The sequence below is a fragment of the Schistocerca americana genome, chromosome 2, assembly GCF_021461395.2.
Source record: "Schistocerca americana isolate TAMUIC-IGC-003095 chromosome 2, iqSchAmer2.1, whole genome shotgun sequence".
Lineage (NCBI taxonomy): Eukaryota > Metazoa > Arthropoda > Insecta > Orthoptera > Acrididae > Schistocerca > Schistocerca americana.
The window spans coordinates 721,609,038-721,625,496 of record NC_060120.1 but is presented as its reverse complement, the minus strand read 5'-3'; the positions used below and the strand labels follow the sequence as shown (position 1 = coordinate 721,625,496).

General features: G+C 42.4%; 1 protein-coding gene across 1 annotated transcript in view; it reads right to left on the bottom strand.

Annotated features, from left to right (window-relative positions):
* LOC124594377 (adenylate cyclase type 3) overlaps positions 1-16,459 on the bottom strand; it is a 686,894-nt gene that overhangs the window by 379,356 nt on the left and 291,079 nt on the right. The window lies entirely within an intron of this gene.

Genomic DNA, 16,459 nt, shown 5'->3' with positions numbered 1-16,459 from the left:
TCTGCGCAGTCAAGTAATGCTATGCATCAGCTATGTTGCACATTCGCTGTCTTCTGCAGCTTCAGGGGTAGGGGTGTACATTTCACCAACCACCTGGCGAGATATGATTTTTGCAATTTTCATCATTAAAAAAAATTGCAGTATATCTTAGCGGCTAAAGTTGTGACAGTGTTTCATTTGTTGTGTTATCCCGATATAAAAAAATTCAGGGCATGTTCCAATGTTTCGGGTTGAACTGTTTCCTTGTGAGTCTTAGTTATCCACATCGTCCTCGGATTTGTGCAAATCGTCCGTGAAAAGCATTTTCCTGCCATGAACACTGCTATTGACAGTCACGTTTTTGGCTCTTACCAGTGTTTACTATGCACACATGCTCACAAAGTTGTCATTAGTGTGACTCTGAAACTGCAGACAGAGCTGCGTTTTCTCGGTTTATCGTGGCACTGAGATCTCCAAATCTGTTTTAATCGTAACTGATAGCCTCGCTTGTTAATATCAATTCGTTAAATAACGAGAAGGAACTCAAACGAAAATATGTCATTTTAGCGCAGGAACTACTACCAGTATTTACAGAGTGCATTACAGAGTGGGCGCGCGTTGACGTCCTGTGACGAAGTGTCCTAGCCCAACAATTCGTCACTTACTCGTGGTTTCTCCCTCTTTCGACGTTCCACAAATGTTCGCGAGAGAAGTGCTTGCACCAAAATGTGCGGTCTAAGACGCCAGGCCGTTACAACTTGCTCTGTGTCAATACCTCTTGCATCAGCGGATTTAACCATATGTGACTCGTATAGTGGCTAGAATGATACCCCATTCGCCTCGGTTGAGCTTATAGATCATACACACCACGTCACGTGTCCAAAACACCACCAAGAGGGATTTAGTCACATAATGAGCAGTAGTCATAATATTTTACATTATCAGTGTATGTGTCAAGTGCTGTACTGAGCGTGCAAAAATATATTATATAGTTCTGAGTGAAAGTTCACAGTGTTTATTACCGAGTAAAGAAGACACTGTACTTATCTCTCTTCTCAAGACCACTGACATTAGGTACAATATTTAACCAACAATCAATTTGTATCAAAGTCCTAATCTGGTTAGGCTACGCTTTGAAGAAGTTGTCTGTCAATTCGCTAAGCGATGAATGTTGAGGGCTAGCAGCCACTGGAGATGGGTGGTGGCGTTCGTCATACTAGCTGGCGTAACGTCGGCCCGGAAGTGGATTCACTCGCTCTTTGGCTGAATTCCAGCTCACTCGCTACTTTACTTTCTGCACGCCGGACAGGAAATATCGTGCAGTCCCGGCACATACGTCTGCTACGCAGGCAACCCATTTGTCTTTGCCCTACCACGTGGATCCTTTGGGCCCCTAGCACACAACACTCACAAGGGAAACTCCCCATCGTACCTTCTCAGACTTAGTGGTAAGACCACCCAGTAGACAGCCCGTAAAAAACTGAGCACAGATGAAGCATGAAAACAGGAAGAAGGTGTACCGAACTGCGGAAAAAAATAGAAACAGATAACCACCCAAAGCCAGAAAGTGCAATGTAGAGCAGCGTAAAAGAAGAACGGAGTGGTCGGAAAGTGGTCACGGTGATCAACAGCCAAGTGGGCGAGCAGTCTCCAAACCTCCGTGGTCCCAATTTTTTTTCCCCGCTGTTCGCTCTATTCAAATTTGTGTCTGTGTTGTGCAGTAACGTCCGTTTGCAACAGCGTGGTGTAAGGTAGGGACCTATAATCATAGTTGATTTTGTGATCACTCCCACGGAAAACATCATAGTTTGTCACATACGCTGCAACAAATGAACGAACCAGTTTCAAAATTACACAGCTTCTCTGTCAAAACATCTGTTTTTAACGTTTTTGAAATAGCGTTCAATTTTAGAAGTTTTGACTGTTTAACTCTTTCTTGTAACATAGTTGTCTCTTTCAAATTCTGAAGGCGGCATGAGTAAAATACAGGGAGCGAAAGGCTATTTAAAATTTGTACAGAAACCAGAAGGCAGTTGTAAGAGTCGAGGGGCACGAAAGGAAAGCAGCGATTGAGAATATGAGGCAGGGTTGTAGCCTCTCCCCGACGTTATTCAATCTATGTATGGAGCAAGCAGTAAAGGAAACAAAAGAAAAATTTGGAGTAGGAATTAAAATCCATGAAGAAGAAAAAAAAATTTTTTTTGACCCTTGCCGATGACATTGCAATTCTGTCAGAGACAGAAAAGGACCTCGAAGATCAGTTGAATGAAATGGAGGTGTCTTGAAAAAGAGGACATAAGATGAACATCAAACAAAGCAAGACGAGGATAATGGAATGTAGTCTAATTAGATCAGTTGATGCTGAGGGGATTAGATTACAAAATGAGGCACTTAAAGTAGTAGATGAGTTTTACTATTTGGGAAGCAATACAAGTGATGATGGCCGAATTCGAGAGAATATAAAATGTAGACTGGCTAGGTCAAGGAAAGCGTTTCTGAAGAAGAGAATTTTGTTAACATCGAGTATAAATTTAAGTGTAAGGAAGTCCTTTCTGAAAGTATTTGTATGGAATGTAGCCATGTATGGAAGTGAAACATGGACGACAAATAGGTTAGACAAGAAGAGGATAAACGCTTTCTAAATGTGGTGCTGCAGAAGAATGATGAAAATTATATGGGTAGATGACGTATCTAATGGGGGGGGGGGGGGGGGTACTGAAAAGAATTGGGGAGAAAAGGAATTTGTGGCACAATTGGACTAGAAGAAGGGATCGGTTGGTAGAACACATACTGACGCACCAAGGTTTCACCTACTTAATATTGGAGAGAAGCGTGGAGGCTAAAAATCGTAGAGGCAGACCAAGAGTGAATAAACTGCATCAAACCCGTCTCTGGACTGAAGACCGCTACAACAACCACCTCGTAGTTCACACCCATTTATTTGTTGGTTTCATTTCTGTGAGAGGTCTATGTGGTATCTCGCGTTCTCTCACTATTCATCACGTTTTATTGCACATTACTCGTATTCTATAAACAAAGTACAGCATGTCAACTGCCAAGACTACAGAAAGAGAACAAACATTTCAATGAACGGACGGACAGTTCTTGATGTTCCAAAAAAGAAATAAAAATAAATGTCACAAGGGAGTACTGAGCACGGCTCGTCTAATTTTCAGTCCAGCACCTTGACTACTGCTTGACCACTTAACCACGCCACCGCCGAACTTCAGTTTTCCTCGAAATTGCACTTCCACTTCACCACGACGCCGCAAGTCTTCACTTTTCCTCGATATTGCACTTGCTAAGCTTGGACCGTTCACTATTTTTATTTTGCTTTTTTTTCACAGTTCGGTACACTTTCTCCCTGTTCACATCTTAAAGTGTTTTCAGTTTTTGACGGGCTCTCCATTGGGGCATCTTACCACCAAATCTGAGGATGGTGCGATAGGGAGTTTCACTTGGCAGCATTATAGCGTAGTTAATAATTCGTTTCTTTTGCGCAGATTTTGGCAAGTGATTTATCTAACTTCATTGAGTGGATACTCTGAATCATAAATATAGTCTATTCAAAAGGGTTGTGATCCACAAATATTAGGAGAAGGAACAAATTGACAATCCAGCACAATGAGGAAAAGAGCACTGTGCAAGATCAATGTTATGTTGGTTCAAAAATAACTCAGGGGGCAAGACAAAGAATTTGAGTTGGTCAGTTGATTATAAGTAGGGGAAATGGTTCAAATGGCTCTAGCACTATGGGACTTTACTTCTGAGGTCATCAGTCCCCTAGAACTTAGAACTACTTAAACCTAACTAACCTAAGAACATCACACACATCCATGCCCGAGGCAGGATTCGAACCTGCGACTGTAGCGGTCGCTCAGATCCAGACTGTACCGCCTAGAACCGCTCGGCCACCCCGACCTTCGTAAGTAGAGGGGACATTTACGTGCTAGTCTTCATGTGGAAAATCGCTGAAGTCTTTGGTTTTTAGTGTGCGGAACCGTTATCGGTGAACATCAAGTCATTAACTCCTGGCTCAGTTTCGCCACTGTGTTCACACATACGAGAACTGCCACCCGGAAAAGCTAAAGCTACCACGTCACACACGCAGTAGCGGTTTGTCAGCATCAGCGGATCATCTGTACACACACTATCAAGAGAAAGATAGTGAATTATTATTCGGGATGATAGCAGTTGAAGTCTGAATCCACTTACATATATTTAGGCTTCCTACGATTTTCCTAAATCGCTCAAGATGAATTAAAAACTGATTCTCTAAAAACGCCCAGCTGATTCATTCTCAATATCAGTTTATGCTCTGCTCCTAATGGCTTCATCATTTATGGACATTAAAACAAAGTTTTCCTTTCCTTTTATGTAGTTGGTAGTAAAAGCACCACTGCCCTCCCTTAAGTTACGTCAGTATTATATTTCTCACAAAATAATGAGTACACAGAAGAGGAAGCATGAGATTATTAGTAATGAACCAAGCGTAGTATTATTTCTTCCTCTAGTTTGTAACAAATGCGAGAGGCAAATCACTATTTTGCAGAACTATGAAATCATAAACATTCCTGAGCTCTTCTAAAGGTGCGTTGTTTTGCTATTGTTAGGGAATCTTACTAGAGCCCACAAATTTCACTTCATTCCCTATGATACGTGATGTAGCATGACCATGTCTTCGGAACCTATCGACGTCGCTTCATGTTTTTGGTTAACTGATGAGTATCTAAAATAATTGCGTAGGTAAATAATCCTCCCTGAATCCAGTGCTATTTTTATGAAGAAATCTGATCAGAAAAAGTACTTGTAATTAAAGGAAATTGTTTGAAAAAATACTGCACTCGTCGCAAATTATGTGAAGGCCTGTAATTCAAGTCGGTGAAAAGAATCGCATGTGACTTCAGGATGCTAAACCGTTGGAGAGTGGCCGCCAGAGCAGTCAGTAGCGTCACAAAGGAAAAGGGAGGTGAAAGTGGTGGACGTAAGAGTGACGATGGAGGAAGATATACGAGCGCTGTAAATAAGATTAATTCATGTGTAGCTGAACACTGTTTCCAAATAAGAGCTTGTGAATTTTAATGATCCAGATTAAAACTTACATGTAGCAGATTCTTTCAAGAATATCGCATAGCAGTCAGGTTATATCATATTAATGGACATAAAAACTGCGTTGCGCTGATAAATACTTAAAAAGTAACACTTAAAAGTTAAAAAAAGAAAAAGATAAACACATTAAAAATCCAGCAACAGGCTCGTTATACTTGACCCCGTGAGAAGATTTTAACAGAGAGAGAGATTATAAATAGTTTATAATGAAAGGTGCATTATAATACAGCATGAATTAGGAGTAACATCTTTAGCGTGATAAATTCCCTTAAAATGTATAAGATGTGAGTAAATGATCAGGAAATCAAAATATCATTACCCTTCTATCCTTAGTACAGTACACTCCGTACTTTATTGAAAAAGAATAAGTTTTTTAAAGGAATATTAATAGTCCGATTAGAGATATCTACACCGAAAACGTTTTCCCAAAAATTACAAGAAGCTCGGAAAAGAATGCGAAATAGGTTGCATTTGATAAATTTACACTCAGACTATGAATCAACAGTCATACGTTTTCACGTTTGTAGTGCTGTTGGAAATCTGTAAAAAATTTTAAAACACTTTTCAGTCACAATCACATCTATATTTTTTGTTATTAGCGAACTGTATCAAACAGTCATTATGATATGTTGTTGTTGTGCTCTTCAGTCCTGAGACTAGTTTGATGCAGCTCTCCATTCTAGTTTATCCTGTGCAAGCTTCTTCATCTCCCAGTACTTACTGCGACCTAAATCCTTCTGAATCTGCTTAGTCTATTCATCTCTTGGTCTCCCTCTACGATTTTTACCCTCCACGCTGCCCTCCAATGCTAAATTTGTGATCCCTTGATACCTCAGAACATGTCCTACCGACCGGTCCCTTCTTCTTGTCAAGTTGTGCCACAAACTCCTCTTCTCCCCAATTCTGTTCAATACCTCCTCATTAGTTATGCGATCTATCCATCTAATCTTCAGCATTCTTCTGTAGCACCACATTTCGAAAGCTTCTATTCTCTTTTTGTCCAGACTATTTATCGTCCATGTTTCACTTCCATACATGGCTATACTGGGTCTGGCAGTAACCAGAAATGAGCCGTTACGGGGCAATGCACGGACTGCACCCCCGAGTGTGCAAGTTTGTAGGACTCGGATGATGTTTGCTCTGCTGTCCAAACGCGTGAGCTGACTAACGAGTCCGTCTGTATGCAAATGAAATCGATTGCTGCGACACGGCGGCTCGGCGGCCCCCGGCGCTGGCCGCCCGCATTCCGCGTCATATTCCGCGCTGGACAGCAGTCTCAATAAACGCGGAATTCTGGGAACGGTGGCGCTCGCGGCGCGATCCTCCACCAGGTTTTGCGACACCGCGCGAAATGTTTTTGCTGCCGGTATCTGCCGGCAAAGGGGCCATGAAATGGGAGGAGGTCATTCCCAGGGTGTCAGCAGATAGGTGACGGTACAGGCGAACAATAGTAGTAGATGAAAAGTAAACGTTAGTGCAGGTGTTCTCGGAGACAATTAGGAGCTAAGGTTCCCGCCCGTCTCTGACGCTGTGAGTATTAGCTCTTTATCATGTGTAAAATACACGTACCAACCCATCTCAGCAAAGTGTGCAGACGTTTGCGTGCAGTAATTACGTATACAAACTGTAGAGGCTACTAACTTGGGTGCTTTGAGATAAGCAAACATCGATCCAAAACGAATTTTTCAGGCAGAACGTAGTCTTGAACAAGACATGTATGAAGGGCACGTGTTTTGAAATCTCTTACCTCCCATAACAAAGGACTGTCAGCTACACAAGTGAATGTTGGTGACGCTATCTTATAGAAATAGCCAGATGCGAGCAAGAATCGCGTTCTGAGTGTTCCGTAGAAAATTATGTATAGAGACAATTCATCCATCCCGGAATTCGACGATTTTTGCCTGTTATCGACGCTGATAATGGCAAGACATGGGTCCTAAAAATTCCAAGACTTTCGAGAATATTTCAATTTTAATTTTAGGAGTCGGATAAGAAATGACAAAAAAATATTTTTATCGAGTAATATAATTACAAATTAACAATTTTCAGACTTTTCTCTTCTCTTCTAATGTGAAACCTTTCTTCTTTCCAATTTTCTTGATTCCAGGGCAGCAGGAAGTACCCTATACATTTTTATATGGATAAATGACCGATGTTTTGAGTCCTTTGAGTTAGAAGTTTTTATTTATTACTTTGTGCGCAAGATAAATTGTAACTTGATACGTCTACAGTTGTTGAGAAAAAGGGGTCTTAACTGAAGGACAGACGGGCAAAAAATTTGTACGACATATTTGCATACTTTCGAGATTTTTTCCTTTACTTGTACTGTAAAACCTAACTTCTTTCCAAATTTCGTGATTATCGGTCAACGGGAAGTACCCTATAAGCTTTATTGAGTGAGTCTGCGAGTATCAAAATATGTGACATAAATAGCCGTATCGTTTGATTGCTACAATTTTTTACCCCTCCAAGGGACCGTAGGCCTCAGTGTGTGACACAAATTTCAACTTGACACGTACTAAGAAAATTGATTTTCAACAATCGCTCTGACAGACAAACAGATAGAGGATAATAAAGCAATCCTATAAGGGTTCCATTCTTAACGATAGAGGTACGGAACACTACAGAAATACCTGTCGACCGTGAGGAGCCCAGAGTATACCACTGTGTACGGCATATGACTGAATACAGAATATTAGTCGTTTCAGGGACTTGCACACATGCGTTTAATGTGCGTCGCAGGAAGATGTAGCACTACAAAAACCCAAAGAACGCACAGAGAAAAATTTCAGAATGGGTTTCATCCTAATTAAAAGAAATTTATCGCCACAGTTAGGAACTATTTAGGAAATGGGTTGTTCAAGCCACAGAAGATCAGCCAAGAATCTCAAAAGGTAATCGTGATCACAGTCAATTTCAGGAAATCAATTAGCAGCTATCAACTTAACTACGTAGCCATCTGCTTAGATGATAAGATGATAAAAATTCTTCAGAGTGTTTCATTATGTCGTCGTATAAAATGCTTTAAAATACACACGATTAAACTGACGTTTCGGCCGTTTTCAACGTTCTTGCTCGGGGAAAGACTGGTTTTACAGGAGGAAGGGTGTCTGTATTTATTGTAAGCAATCGGTGTTAACACATCATATGTGTGGAACTCTATGTATCCTAGAACGTTACAGACCAGCCACTTCGAGAGGGAGGGACAGATGGGTGGCTATTCGAGGACTATCCTTCTCGTCGATGACTGGTGACAGCCTGCAAAACAGTGAATGGTTCCTATTGGGCTTGTTTTGTTCCTGGTGTGTGCGGAAACACACAGACAGTTTCTCTGTAGCTCTTTGTTCAGGTGCCACGACCGTGCTCAGTGAGGTTACCACCCGCGACGGCTCGCAGTCCGTCTGAGTGTCAGTAGCCGGCAGCCAGGACCCCGCAAATTTGTAGCCGTCCTCTCTATTAATATTGTCAGGCTACTTAATAGTTTCAGTCCCCTCTGGTGTTTTGGGTTGGTGCGTCCACGACTCTTATTCCAGGAAGAAGACTTGCGGCGCCAACGCAAAATACGAGATCTTCGTACATCCATATTTAAATTGGATGATGGTGGGACATCTGCTGGTATACTTTTTATTAAAAATGAAACTCTTCCAGCTGTACTTCAGCTTTCATATTTATTTGGCTACTAGTTTCGACGCGGCGTCAACGCCATCCTCAGGCCCGTACACTTTGATGATATCAGTTGTGTGTGGCTGAGTACTAGAAGTACGCGATGAGGCCAATACGTGCTCCGCATGGACGGCGGGCATCCATGTGGAGCACGTATCGATCTCACCACGGACTTCTAGTACTCAGCCACACACAATTGATATCATCAAAGTGTACGGGCCTGAGGATGGCGTTGACGCAGCGTCGAAACTAGTAGCCAAATAAATATGAAATCTGAAGTACAGCTGGAGGAGTTTAATGTTTAATAAAAATACGAGAGGCGATTGAAATTGTTACGCGGCCTGACAACTTAAAATAGAGGGGGTGGCTACAAACTGGCGGTGTCATGGCTGACGCCTATCCTAGTCCGACAGACTGCGAGCGTTACCGGAGCAGAAACCTCACCGGGCTCAGACGCGGCAGCTTCAGCAGCTATAGAGGAACAGCACAGCAGTAAGGAAACATGCCCTACAGAATCCAAGTGTTGATTTGCAGACGGTCACCAATCATCGAAATGCCGAATAGTCCACGAATAACCTACTTCCCACCCTCTCCCTCCCGCCTTGAGTACCCTATTATAAGTGAGGACGAATGGAGTTCCACAAATATGACATACTGACAAGGATCGCCTGCAATAAATAGGGGTACCTTTCCTACTGCAAAACCTGTCTTGCTCTACGGAAGGCGATTGCAATACGGCCGAAACATTAAACTATTAAGTTTACATTTTAATGTCGTTTATCCAATTACGCGATAAAATACCCTCAAGAATTTTGACCAACTGTCAGCTTCTCTGAGAAACGCACGCTTCCGAGAATACAGTTTGGAGGGTACTGATGGAGCAAAAATTACACCTGTATCACAAACAAAATCTTCAAACAATGGCGTAATGGTTGAGAACGGATTCCAAAAGCTTTAGTTGTTGCTGTAAAGTGTAAATTCTTTACATCAATAAAAACTTAATAATAATTTCTGACCTTTAATGTCTGCAACTACATCTAGGGTGTGTGGAGGGTACTTAGTGTATCACTGTCCGGCTCCCCCACCCCCCCTCCCGGATTGCGTGACCCCTCCCACCGGAGGGTGTTGTTCTTAGTATAAGTTAGTTTAAGTAATCCTTAAGTCTAGGGACCAATGACCTCAGCAGTTTGGTTCCTTGACCATTCCCACACATTTGAACATTTTCACATCCCCCCTTCTCTGTTCCAGCCGCGAATGCGGAGCAGGAAGAACGACTGTTGGTAAGACTTCTATTGAGCTCGAATCTCTCTGTACTTTTATCTCCATGATCTTCTCGCGTGTTATACGTAGGAAGAAGAAACATATTGTTTAGTTCGTAGATGTATGCTCTCAATTTTCGGAGGCTGGTACATCGTGATACACAACTTCCCTCTTATCGTATCTGCGTCTGAGACAAGATGAACATCCTCGTGATGCTCCCCATCTCACTAAGCGAACCTGTGACTAAATGCGCTGCTCTTCTGCAGATATTCTCTTTCTGATCTGTCAGGATTCCTAAGGGGTCTTCCCTGTCTCTACTCGGTTTAGGATTCTCTAGAATTTCTCTAACGTTGATGCCAAAGATTTTAAACACCAAGGCTATTCCTAGTTCGAAGTCAGGGGCAAAATTTTGGGACGATGAGTGGTCAATCCTTGGGTCTGACACTCTGGTCAGCGCTCAGCCATTGTATCAGTACATCCAGTATACGCGATTAAATCCGTTAACACAGACAGGCAACCCGCTAAAGGGTGCCCAATGCCTCGCCGGTCCTACTGCTGTAGAAGCCACTGCTTAGTGGCTTCAAACGTAGAAAGTGTGCTACTACCTACAGCCCTTTTATGAACCAATTTTTCGTACCACAATCCTCCAAAAGCTCCCTACCCACCATCATCTATATACCTTTGATAACAATGACAACTTGAAACATATGTTGCGTAATTTGGTGACGTGCAGCTACGCCTGTTTCGTCTTAATTATTTCACCGCAGCTGAAGGTGGTTCAAATTTCGATCGCGGTGTGAACCTGTTCCCTACAGATGCCGTTTGTCTTTCGCGGTGCGGACGTACAACGAGTAAACAGCTCAGAATTATGGAGGACAAAATTGTCCCCGTGCAATCGATTGAGCACTTCAGTCCCAAGTGCGCTCCAATTTGGTGAAGTTTCCGCAGAATGACACAAGTAATAAGTCACCGTACTTCAAAACCGACTGCGTATCAACAGCTCTTTTGAAGAGCTGCAGCGATCTTTGTAAACAGACATAATCAGATATAATCTGAATGTTATTTTTGGGGGTCATTTTTCTATCTTTGCAAATAATGCATTAAATTAATGTTTTGGTTTCAAGGAACTTTCTACTTATAACTCTTTGCCGCACAGGATTTGAATCAGTACGTTAACCTACAAGTGAGCAACTTCACCGCCACGCCGATCCCTCCGCTGCTCTAGCTGGACAGTTTAAAGAGTTAGTAAAGTCCGGAGCAGACGAGCAGTATCTTTCGTCTCTATGACGTCGTTAACACAACGAAATATTCTGACTATTTTAGAAATGTCATTACTGCATTTTATGGCCGTTGTGCGATACGGCATGAACGTTAATGCAATATACTTTTTTTCTGCGTTGGCAGAAGAATGGAATTTCTTGTACTAGTGTTTACTTTCAGCCCGAACCTTTCCTCTTTCTTAAAACAGATATTACAAAATAATTTCATTTGTTAGACACATATTACTATTTTACTTTGTTCCATGAATGTAGTCAAAATAGCGCCAAAATAGCGTAGAAGAAGTGAGCCGTAAGTTTTTGTAAATTGAGGGCTTATAAGTTAGCGAGCCGCGTACCATAAACAACGAACAGTTTAGTAGAGAAACTTAGGTCTCATGAAATGACGCGTCTCTGCACAATAGGCTGGCAAGCGCAAATAGCTATTTCGAAATGCTGCCTGCAAGAACGTGCTGCTAATGCCATTGCGCTGACTCTATAAATAGTCTGTTGGTTTTATTTTAATAAATTCATGAATTATTTTTGATTTGTTGGCAGTATGATTGTATATTTAACTGACCCACTCTGCTGATTCACATCGTCTACATTTTAACTTGATACTGGATTTAATCAGATAAAAATATTGAATCTAATATTGGGAATTTAATGGCAAACCTTGTGATCTTAATACTCAGAATTAGAAACTTGTCACGTCTAATTATCGTATGAGAATGCTCTTATTGACAGAAACGTTTATGCCACACCAACTAATATATTCTATGTATTCTAAATATCCACGAAATATATGCGCACTCGAGGCTAAAGGTTTCAGAGAACGGCTTAGCAGGCATTTCCGCCAGATAAGATCTTACGGTTCTTCAACGGCCCACAGTGATCAATAAATATATAATGGCAGAGGTTCTATACGTTATGCTACCGTCATCTGTGAAGAAGTTGCTATGCTCGAAGACCCCAAATTACATATCATCTAGGAGAAATTTGTATTACGATTATTGTTACTATAATAGTCACATAATCTACATCTTGCAGCTAGGAAGGACTGGGAAGAATGGAAAGTGTGAGTATGAAAGAACCCAAACCTTGCGGAACAGCCAAACTTCAGTGACCAGGCGGTTACTGTTGAGTGCCTGACGTGTGTATCCACCATTGTCAATTTTTTATGAATCATTAGTTTCTGACTGGATGCGGCCCACCACGAATTACTCTCCTGTGTCAACCTTTCCATCTCTGAGTAGCACTTCCAACCTACATCCACAATTATTTGCTAGATGAATTCCAGTGTCTATTTTTCTCTACAGCGTTACGCTTTACATTTCCCGTTAGTACCATGGAAGTTAATCCATGATGTCTTAAGAGATGTCATATCATCTTGTCCCTTCTTCTTATCCGTGTTTTCCATATATTCCTTTCCTCGCTGATACTCCGGAGAACCTCCTCATTCCTTACTTTATGAGTCTATCTAATTTTCAACATTCTTCTGTAGAACCACATCTCAAATTCTTCAATTCTCTTCTGTCCCGATTTTCCCACAGTCCATGACTCACCGCCTTACAATTCTGTGTTCCAAATGTACATTCTCAGAATTTTCTTTCTCAAATTAAGACCTATGTTTGATACTAGTAGACTTCTCTAGGCGAGGAACGCCTTTTTTCCAGTGCTAGTCTGCTTTTTATGTCCTTCTTGCTCCGTCTGTAAGTAATTATTTTGCTACCTAGGTAGCCGAAATTCTGAGCTTCATCTACCTTGTGATCCCTAATTATACAAAGCACAGCAGTACGCCAGCTCACTAGTCCCTCCTTGTCCGCAACTATCTGGCAAAACATTAGGCTCCCGTTGAACTTCATTGATACTATTCTCTGGATCTGTTTCCTAAACTTAAAACCACGGTGGAAGCATACTGGAGATTCATGGCAATGCGACAAAGACCTGCGCACGATCTCAGAAAGTGCATTCCAGGAAGCCGTCCAGAAGTGGAGGAAATGTTGAGAACGGTGCGATACCAGTGGAGGAGACAAGTTAGAGGGGAAAAGTGCTTAAAATGTAGTACAATGAGCAATAAAGATGTTATAAGCAAATTTCTGTCTTTTTTTTAACACACCTCGTAAGTCAATAGCGCCACCGTGAGATAGCCACCTAATATTTAGCAAATTGTAAAACACAGCTTTATTCCTGTCAACTACTGGTGGGGTATTCTGAAGTCGTTTAGTTTCCTTCACTATTACGGCAGTTGCTTCCAGTCCTTTGTGAATATAAAACAGAGCAACTCTGCTGATTGCAATATTCTGTTAAAAATATGCACACTATTACCATTCTTTATACTTTGCTTGTTCGGATCATCGTCCTCGCTTTATTGTTGTTTCGATGTTGATACGCTGATCTCGATGTAGGCGTGAAAAATGAAGAGCTACACTCCTGGAAATGGAAGAAAGAACACATTGACACCGGTGTGTCAGACCCACCATACTTGCTCCGGACACTGTGAGAGGGCTGTACAAGCAATGATCACACGCACGGCACAGTGGACACACCAGGAACCGCGGTGTTGGCCGTCGAATGGCGCTAGCTGCGCAGCATTTGTGCACCGCCGCCGTCAGTGTCAGCCAGTTTGCCGTGGCATACGGAGCTCCATTGCAGTCTTTAACACTGGTAGCATGCCGCGACAGCGTGGACGTGAACCGTATGTGCAGTTGACGGACTTTGAGCGAGGGCGTATAGTGGGCATGCGGGAGGCCGGGTGGACGTACCGCCGAATTGCTCAACACGTGGGGCGTGAGGTCTCCACAGTACATCGATGTTGTCGCCAGTGGTCGGCGGAAGGTGCACGTGCCCGTCGACCTGGGACCGGACCGCAGCGACGCACGGATCCACGCCAAGACCGTAGGATCCTACGCAGTGCCGTAGGGGACCACACCGCCACTTCCCAGCAAATTAGGGACACTGTTGCTCCTGGGGTATCGGCGAAGACCATTCGCAACCGTCTCCATGAAGCTGGGCCACGGTCCTGCACACCGTTAGGCCGTCTTCCGCTCACGCCCCAACATCGTGCAGCCCGCCTCCAGTGGTGTTGCGACAGGCGTGAATGGAGGGACGAATGGAGACATGTCGTCTTCAGCGATGAGAGTCGCTTCTGCCTTGGTGCCAATGATGGTCGTATGCGTGTTTGGCGCCGTGCAGGTGAGCGCCACAATCAGGACTGCATACGACCGAGGCACACAGGGCCAACACCCGGCATCATGGTGTGGGGAGCGATCTCCTACACTGGCCGTACACCACTGGTGATCGTCGAGGGGACACTGAATAGTGCACGGTATATCCAAACCGTCATCGAACCCATTGTTCTACCATTCCTAGACCGGCAAGGGAACTTGCTGTTCCAACAGGACAATGCACGTCCGCATGTATCCCGTGCCACCCAACGTGCTCTAGAAGGTGTAAGTCAACTACCCTGGCCAGCAAGATCTCCGGATCTGTCCCCCATTGAGCATGTTTGGGACTGGATGAAGCGTCGTCTCACGCGGTCTGCACGTCCAGCACGAACGCTGGTCCAACTGAGGCGCCAGGTGGAAATGGCATGGCAAGCCGTTCCACAGGACTACATCCAGCATCTCTACGATCGTCTCCATGGGAGAATAGCAGCCTGCATTGCTGCGAAAGGTGGATATACACTGTACTAGTGCCGACATTGTGCATGCTCTGTTGCCTGTGTCTATGTGCCTGTGGTTCTGTCAGTGTGATCATGTGATGTATCTGACCCCAGCAATGTGTCAATAAAGTTTCCCCTTCCTGGGACAATGAATTCACGGTGTTCTTATTTCAATTTCCAGGAGTGTATTATGTATCCATCACTACCTCTGGAAATCCATATCTACGCAGAAGATCACCCCTAGGGCAGTTTCCTGTGATTATTAATTTATTTTGTGCAAACATACAAGGACTGTCGTCATTAACAGGGAAAACTGACACAAATAAAATTCAAATATAAACAAAAATCTACAAGGAGTATGAGTTCGCAAACTAGATGTTTATGAAATAACATCGAATATGTGGTTCCAGCCGCCCTATTGTCTTAGCTAGTACAGTCTGTAAATATAAAAGGTAATGTCCAAAGTGAATGACTCATCATCACCAGACTAAACCGCTAACGACAGAAACTTGAAATTAGGAAAGGTTATTGACCTTATGCTGTATCCGTGGTTTAAGAAGGGTTGAAATAGAGAATGAAAAGTTTTTTTCAAAAATATGTCCCTATTACGGCGATTTTGAAAGTAGCCCAACGAAGAATGGTATTTGGTTTAACGATCAGAAATAAATTCGAGTTTCAGCATTTTTGGGAATTTAGCCTCTATGGGGGTAAAATGGTGAAAGTTTTGGAATACAAATCTTTATTGAGGAACTGCTAAAGTATTTTTAAAGCTACATCTAAGAAAAGTGGTATTTGACTTCTTGGTTAGAAATAAAAACGTACGTGGTCATTTTTTCGGAGATTCAACTCCCGAGAGGAAATAGAAGACGTAAAGTTTTATGAAATTATTTCATTATGAAAACATTTTCAAAGCTAAATCTATGAAAATTTGTATTCGGCTTCTCTGTTATAAGTAAAAAATACGACTTTCACTGGTTTTGGAAATTCAGCCCTTAAGGGGATGAAAATTCTTAAGAAAATATTTCATTATATTAAAAAGATTTTAAAGTTAAATTTTTGAAAATTAATTTTTCACTTCTCGGTTAGATATAAAGAAATACGGGTTCAACGTTTCTATGGAAATATCATCAAAAGACCACAAAATGCATGATTAACGAAACCTAGGACTCCGGCTACAAGAATTACTATTTGGTGAGAAGTACATTTTTGAAAAGACCATTCTTCAACTGCCCTAATTATTGTGAAAAGATTAGGTGTTGACAATTCTGAAAAACATAAAGATTCGATTAATGGAAGCAGCAGGCTCCAAGCTAGCTGTATTGTAAATGCAAAAATGTGTGAGATCCTAAGGGACCAAACCGCTGAGGTCATCGATCCCTAGTCTTACACACTGCTTAAACTAACTTAAACTAAATTATGCTAAGAACAACACACACGCCCAGGCCCAAGGGAGGACTCGAACCTCCGGCGGGAGGTATTGTAAAAGCAAATTTAATCTAAAAAGCCCCATGTAATGAAGCTCAAATTT